Raw genomic sequence first — 8,531 nt, forward strand, 5'->3', positions numbered from 1 at the left:
GTTATGGATTTTTATTAGAGCATTCCAAAAGTTTAATTTTCTTCCAATGAAGAAAATCGGAATTTCCATCAGCCCCCTGAAACGTTGTGGGTAAAAAGTGATATACTATCAAACTTGAAAGAAACCCCAGGTCCAACTACACTTTGTGGCCTCAGCTCATCGTACTGCCGTTACCATGGCACACTGTCTTTGTATCAAACCTAAAATTCAGGTTTGGTTTCATCAGATCTTAGAACTTTTTCTGATAGAGTTTAGGAGATTTTAGCCAATACTGGAAGTGGTCTTTTGGAGAAAATGTTTCTTTCTTTAAACCTGTATTGTAATTCAGAGTTTTTATTTTTAGTTAAATTGTCACTTATTTTTGCAACATGTAGTGACTGCATATTCTTCCTAATGGAAGCAATATCTTGGCGCCTCGTTCATCTTTTGACCCCTGACACAACACCAGTCCTGCATCAAGGTAGGAGTTGGACAGCTTGCCACGTAATTGATTATTTACCTGGAAGTCAATCTTAATACAATACTAATTTGCAAAGGAAGTATCAAAACACTGGTTGCTCCAGAACAAGAGGGTTGTTGTTAATTTTTCATTTGAAAACTAAATGAGAAAAGGGACAGTAAAATATGATGTCCCACAGCCCACCAATATGACTCTCCCTCCCTCTTTTCGAAAGTGCCAGAATGACAAAGTACATAAGAAAAGCATGGTGGCAGAAAACTAGGGAATCCTATCAGTGCATGAATTTAATTACCACTCAGATGGCTCCACATAATGAGGAAAAGGTGGATGTGCAAAAGAGACTTGCATAATTCATTTCGCTTTTCTCATTTATAGCAACCCTAGCCTCCTCATTGTTCCTCTGTATTTCCGGGCAGCACAGCTTTCTGGTCTATGATCAATAATTTCTTTTCAACCAAATACATTTGCATAAAGAGAATTATCTTCTTACTATGGGCCACCAAGGAAGAACTTGCACTGCTTTTATGTTCTCTTTTTTGTTGTTGTTGTTGTTGTTCTCTTCCTTTAGTGCTGGCGGAGCAGCACTAAAGTCCACTCACAAGATCTCTAACAACACATCAGCCTTTACATGGATTTTATTCTAGGAAAAATATAGAAGAACATTTTCTTTTTTTTTTTTTTTTTTTTGGTAGAATTGAATTTAAATTGTATGACTTGTGTTGAACATTTCTGTTATTCTTCCGAAAGCATTTCACAATGGTTTGCCAGGAATTAGGCCCAATTCTCCTGGCAGAACTGGTGTAACTGAGTCAGGTTTGTAGGTTAACACTGCTCACACACTTTATCGGCTCTGCCAAAAAAAAAACACGACTTATAGTTTTTCTGAGCTCTGGATGTGAGCTCTGGGTCTCTACAGCTCCTCCAGAGTTACCATGGACCGCTTCATTGACTAATGCTCTCTTTCTGTCAGCTCAAGTGGATGTGTTACGGAGTGAAGCTTCTTCAAACAAAACGGAGGCTCGTATGTCCTTTACTGAACCTTTCTGTTCAGTTCTTTATTGAAGAGAGAAAACGGCGACAGCTGATAACGGCAACAGCTGTTCGTAACCAAGACAACCAAAATATCAACAAAGCAAGATAGTGACAAAACAGAACCAGATACTTAAGCATTCTTCAAAATAAAAGACTTCTTCTATTCAAATAAATCATGTCTTGCACTTAAATATATTTCACTTCATCCTTGTAATTATATACAATCATGTTCAATTCAATTAATAATAATCATGTAATCTATGCTTAACATATAATTGTAAATCAGTCACTTATCATACTGAACAACATATAAGTGTAAAAAAGTCACAACAGGATGGCCATGTATTTCTAGCCATACTCTTTCTATTTTACAGATAGAACGGTTCTCTGGAAGATTATCTTATAACCTTACCACAGCCTTAACGTTCTTCATACATTCTTCATGAATCTGTTTGTTCACTAATGCTCTCTAACAACAAACCTCTGAGGCCTTCACAAAAAGATGCTGAATTAAATAATATTGCTATGAAATTATACACAAGTGGACTTTACTTACTACTTAGGGAACGACTAAAGCCAGTCAATTGCACTAGATTTTACTTAGGTGTGACACAGAAAAGGAGGCACGATATAAATGAATGTCATTATGTAATTGTAGAATCCTCTTTGTCCGTCTACTTTGAAGTTACGCATTGCGTCGAGTTGATCGCATAAAATCCAAATAAAATACAATGACATTTGTAGTACTGTATTTTGCAGATGTGAAGCGAAAGATGAAGTTTCAATCCTCGTCATGTTTCTTTTCTTTTTAACTGAGCCTCGGAGGTTGAATTCCTGACATTATGAGGCCCCAACGCCACAATAAAGACACTTTGGTGGTTTCTCAGAGCAACTTGTTTGGTGTGAAAGTGCCTGTTTGTGCTTGCTTGCGGAGTGCGATGAGTGAAAGTACACGTGAAGAATGTGTGTTTGAGAGTGTAGGAAGATGAGGGAGGGTTGTTTGAAACTTGACCCAGGGGGCTTGTTGGATTCATGAAGGGCCTCTTTTATGTCCCCCTTCTCATCCGGTGTCTGACTTGAACCGTCCCGCTTGAATCAAGTGCTTCCTTATGGCCAAATGTTTACTCTGCTACATAGGAATATTAAACAGGTCTCTCTGTGAGGAGGTGAAAAACCCCAACGATGTGGAGAATGTCCGTTAAAGCTCATCAGCCAAACAGTCGCAGCTTTCAGGTGAAAATACCCCTCTGCTGGTGCAAAATCAACTTCTGCATAACAAATTACATAGATTTATTTCGTTTTTTGTTTCTTTTTTCCCAACATTTGTGCCAGGTGGAATAGTCATTATCTGGCATCACTTCCATAGGAGGGTTGCAGGATGAGCAGACAGGCCTTCCATGCTCAAGATTACTGGAGTGCTTTATGACACTGAGGCATTTGTGATATTAATAAATTTTTAGGCATCCAAAACGCAAAACAAAAATATGCGTCTATCTACATCGCTTTCATATCCATGTAACTTTTTCACATCACAATCACAACCTAAAGCAGATTTGATTCTTCTTTTTTTTTCTTTTGGAATGTTAGGTGACAACCAATAACTAAGTAGTGTAAAATTGTGAATCGGTTAACAGTTTTTTTGTTGGTTTTTTTTAAATTTGCAAATAAAAATCTGAAAAGTGTGGCTTATATTTGTTTTAAAAACCCCTTCTTTGGTACCCCTAAATTAAATCCAGAGCAACCTATTTCCAGTTTTATGATCAATGTATTTTTGTTTTATTAAAATAGTATAAACAGATTAGTAATTCTGTTGTAATCCTTTAAAAAAAGTTAAATGGTTCAAAAACTAAGGGCTAGTTAAGGCCTGATCGGTGCAAATCTAACAATAAATAATCTTGCTTGAAATTACTTCTTGGTTAAGTTGTCTGTTGTGTTTAGAGAAAATACTACTAATCACTGGATTACTTTTTTTTTTTTTTTTGGCTGAGAGTATCATTGGTCAGAGTTAAGAATTAAGGAACCTGAACTGTATTACCTCTCCTGTGCGAGACTCTGCATAAGACTGCCACTGTGTGCATTTCCAGCTAAGTGATATAACATAGTACAAATATGCCGCGCATGTGCAGCCTCAGATATTAATTAAAAACGTCCAAATTCAGATTTTAGGACCTTGTGGATACTGCAGGACTAATTTGATAGAAAGTTAAATAGAAAGCAGGTTTCACCCTCTCTATGAAAAACAGATGTTAGACTCAAATCCTTCCTGTTTGTGCGTACAGTGTGACTCCAGCTGGACACATTTGAACAGGAAACAGACACATTAAAGGCTGCGGGGCTTTTGTTACTCGTCCTGAGAAATTTATCATCCAGTGAAAAACACCTGCGATTCGCATTGCTGCCATCTTAATGAATAAAAATGGACTTTGATTCATAATGGATTCCTTCTTTGTGTCCTCTCCTTTTTTCTCTAGGTGAAATTATCCTGTTTTACCGTCTTAACCTTTGGATTTAAAGAAGAATAATCTCAAACATCTGTCTTAATCTTTACTCTGAAAACAGAAGGAATGATGAGCTGCTGATTACTATTCAAAGACAGCGCCGCTGTTGTGCTTCTATTATCTAAAATTGGAAACATGAATCTAAAACGTTTCCTCCTGCACGGCAGTCCCCCCATCACCTGCTTAATAACTTTAAGAAAACATAATCTCCACTGTGAAATTACAATGTGCCTAAACATATTACCTCTGAATCTGATAGTGCCTGCATTTAGCGACTTAATTCTAATTTCAAACCTTTATTTCCTTCTACGAAATTAAATTTGCAGATAAAAATTTGGACTCTGCCATGGCCATTTAGCAAAATAAATTAGATAAGTCCTTGTCAAGACAGACAGATGAATGTTTCGTGCATATTCCGTTCCTGCTTCATCTAGGTGGGTGTGGGTAATTTCATCTTTAGGATATTTTAGCAGTACATCATCACTTTCGGGAATGGAAGAACAAACCGACGCTGGTCATTAATATTTTGTTGGGATATTTTAAGATGTTTCTTGTTCTTCCTGTTGGAAGAAATGTATTTTCTTCCAACATGATGCTGCCACCTCCGTACACAATTCTGTTTTCAGACCCTCTGACGTCAGCTTCACCGGAGCACAGGAGATCTCTCTAAAATATCAGATCTTTGTCGAACTGGTTGTTTATGTTTTTATGTTGCTTTTGAAATAGGTTATTTCTTCCACTGAAAAAAGTTCTAAATAATCATCCCAGGTTTGAATTATTTGCAGAAAACCAGACACTTTAAATCAGAGAAGCACGTAAACAGTTCACTCGAATTCCTAAAAGCTCTTCTGGCAAAGCCATTAATTTACTTTAGAGCAGTCTTCCTCCCTGAAGGCAGTACGACTTCATGCGAGCAAGACACCGGAGTGGGATGAAGTCTCGGTGGACTGTCATTCCTCTCGAAGACATAATTGTCTCCCAAGCTCTTCATGTCCTCATGTAAACCTTTCCACTCCTCCATTTGAAAGTGATCCAGGCCAGAGAGTTTCCTCCAACACCTAATGATGGGCGTGTCAAGTAGCTGGAATTCCACTAGCAGTCAACAAGTGCATTGCACAATAAAAAATGGGGAAACTGCAAAAGTCATACCTACAAATGAGCCTGTTTGGTCTTGAATTCGACATTTCCTTCGTTCTATGTATGAAATTCAACCTCGTCACCAGAACACGTTCACGTAATTTGTTGGGTTTTTTTCGTCGCTTTCACGAGTGAAACAAAGTCAACCGATGTACACTTTGATTCTGAATGGGGAAGTATTTTTGCAACAATCCCTCAACATGTCAACATGACATTACCCTAAAACAAATATATAATGAAATAATTTCTCTACAAGATGAGAAAAATGGTTAATAAGCAAAAAAAAAAAAAACGAAAAAAGATTTACCTCTTTGTGTGCGTCTGCTCCAGTGGTGGCTGCGCCAGATATTGATCATCCTTGAAGGCAATCGCTTGCATTTTAAACGCTTCGCCATGCTGGCGAGTTTCATCCTTGCCGTTCCGTCCGGCTCATGAATTACTCAGCCTTTCTTCTCATGTTTAATTCAGGCTTAGAAAAGCTGTTGACACATTCTTTATGTCAAGTGCCTGTCGCTTTTATTGGGCATTTTATCATTCGTTTTAGAGCGGTAGAAGCGCTGCTGCATGCTCAGAGTGTAATTATTTACAAAGATCTTTGTCAGCACTGGCTAATACAACCTGCACTAATTGCTAGTGCCAGTTTTTAATGAAAGCTGTTTTTTTTTATGAGTTTCTGGTATGTAACAATCCTCTGAAAGTAAAAAAAAAACACTTGGTTTACGGGTAACATCTTTAAAAGGAGTAAATAACTGCTACTCTGTTCCTCCAGGATTAGCACGGGCCTCTCATCTTTTCCGATTAATGCTTTCCCTGCAGTTGTGTGTCCATTTCTGGAAAGCTTGTGATTTTGGGTTTATAACCTAACCCGGTCTTAAACTTCTCTAAAACGTCCTCTACTTTGCCGTCTGCCGCGTTACGTGGTCTTCCAGGTGTCTCTGATTTCAGAGACCTTCACACAACAGCTGTATTTACACCGAGATTAAGTCATACAGATATGGACTCTTGTTTACAAATGAGGTGACTCCTGAAGGCAGTGACTGCTTTCTTGTTGTATTATTACAAAAAGTCCCAACTACACCGACTGAATACGGAGCCTGCGACAAGACAAAATTGGAAAAAAAAAAAGTTGGAGCGGTGTGAATACTCTGGTAAGGCACCGTAAATATACGTGTCGTGTGTGTGAGACCCTGCAGCCGTGGAGATGCAGCCAGCGTATAGATATTATTCTGCTTGGGTGGGCTGAGGATCTGCTGGAAATCTCCGCAGCGCAGCTGCCACCAGCAGCAGATAAACCGCCGCTGGTTAAACAACGGCCGAAACCCGGTGTGGGGGATTTGTCTTGTACACAGGTGTCACACTTAATACCCACATGTATTTATAATTGGTCGCAAAACAAGGACAGGAAGGGGCGATGCGTGCAGGACGGGTTCGGGGAAGATCTTAACCGATAATCTCGTGTACGTTTGAGGCCCATACGGAGGGATTTCCCGACACGACCTTACAGTCTGTCGGAGATGGGACCGAAAGCGTGTTTTTGTGTGTCTATTTGATCTGATCTCACATGACTTTAACATTGTAAAGTCGCAATAAACTTCCAAGATTCCACGCCGGACTTGTAATGTTCCTGGGAAAACACTGGCGTGGCTGGAAACCACTTTGCTATTACTCAGAGGCTAATTAAAATTTCAATTCCCTTCCCCGCCCTCCTCCTCCTCCTCCTCCTCCTCCTCCTCCTCCTCTTGCTTCTCCTCCTTGCTTTCTCTTTCCCAACCCACACATCCACATCCATATCTCTCATGGAAAGTTATATGCACAGATTCACACACACAGACCTTCCACACAGTCTTCGATGCACTTTGTTTTTTTTTTTTCTTCTTATCTCTCTTTTGAGCTGAAGCGGCTGCTTGTCCCCAGTCACACTTCAGTCAGGCATCTGGCTGCCTCAGTAACTCTCACCATTTCTCTCCTTATTTAAAGCTACTGTATGGGTTTCTTCATTGTACCCTGGCCAGATTTCCCTCTTCTCCTTCTCTGTATCAATCAATCATGCGTAATTGCTCAGTTACTCTACTGAAAAGCCAAGGAAGAAGAATTTATTTATTTTTTTCCTTTAGCTTGGACCGCTTAGTCTCCTTCGGCAAACAGACACAAGCTGGAATAATAAAGTATGTCCCCCTGAATGACTCAAGGGGGTAAAACTCCCTAATTAATCTAAATATTAGTTAAATACGTGCTATCTATGTGTCAGTCTTTCTAATTTTTGCTTGCATATTGTTGGAGCAATAAAACTTTAAGGCAAAACAAAATGTTAAGTTAATATTAAACGATTGTTCTGAAGAATAATTTCTTGAGCTCTTTCTTGAACTTGAGCTCTTGAGCTCAACAGAGCCAGAATCTGTACCGTTTTTTTTTTTTTTATCTTTCTCCCAAACCAAACAACTAGCAACTAAAAAAGCATCAACAGCTTTAAAACCTGCAAAGTGTCCATTAAAACTCTCCGAGTCTTCTTTCTTCCCATCTCCTTTTCTTCCCATGTGTATTGTTGATGGTTTCATTCCCCCACAATCACACAATTGTTTTCTTTCTGGTGAAGGCGCTACTCGCTCTGGGAACTCATGTGTAAACTAAAACAAAGCCAGTGACTTCTCATTGAGAATTTTTCAGTCTTAGAAGCTCTTTTTTTTTTTTATTTCTTCACACTGCCAGCCAGCCATGATGTTGTTTTGTTTCGGACTCAAGTTGGATATTTCTGTGAGCGCCTCAAACTCCATTGTACTTCACTGGGATTTTATGTGATGAACTAAAACAAATAAACATTCGATTGTGGAACTTTTGAACGTTTCTGCAAGTAAAATACACGAAAAGCTTGAACCCCACATAGCTTCTCTGCCCTGGCTGAAAAGCACATCTACATGCCGTGACGCTACCACCTACATTTTTTTGTTTGTTTCTTTTTAACCACACAGATCAAAAAGTTAAATCCAAGTCTCGTCTGAGAGACGTCTTCCACGTTTGATGCCATCTCTGCATCTCTTGTGACCAAATGCATATACAGTCCAGATTGTGCAGCATATGACCAAATAGTTCTCGGGTCTTAGATGCAAATGTTGTTGCTGTGGAGACTGAGTCCAGAGAACAGCTGTGAAGGCTGAGCAGCTGGTTGTGGCGTCTGATGGCAGACGTTATTACAGCCGTTAGCCTGCTGTTTGAGGCCGCCGTCCTGCTGCAGGATGATGACCCTGTTAGTTCCTGTGCTTGGCTGCCCTCGCTCTGCCGAGCTGGCCGCGGAGCCGTGGGTGGAATGAGACACAGGCAGTTGTGTTTATTATGGGCTCTCATAGCACGGATGCTACTAAGAGAAGACTTCAGCCCGCAGGAGGGGTCATTTATATCATCAGCGACAA

The sequence above is a fragment of the Poecilia reticulata genome, chromosome 19 (genome assembly GCF_904066995.2).
Source record: "Poecilia reticulata chromosome 19, P_reticulata-male-v2, whole genome shotgun sequence".
In the NCBI taxonomy this organism is placed as follows: Eukaryota; Metazoa; Chordata; class Actinopteri; order Cyprinodontiformes; family Poeciliidae; genus Poecilia; species Poecilia reticulata.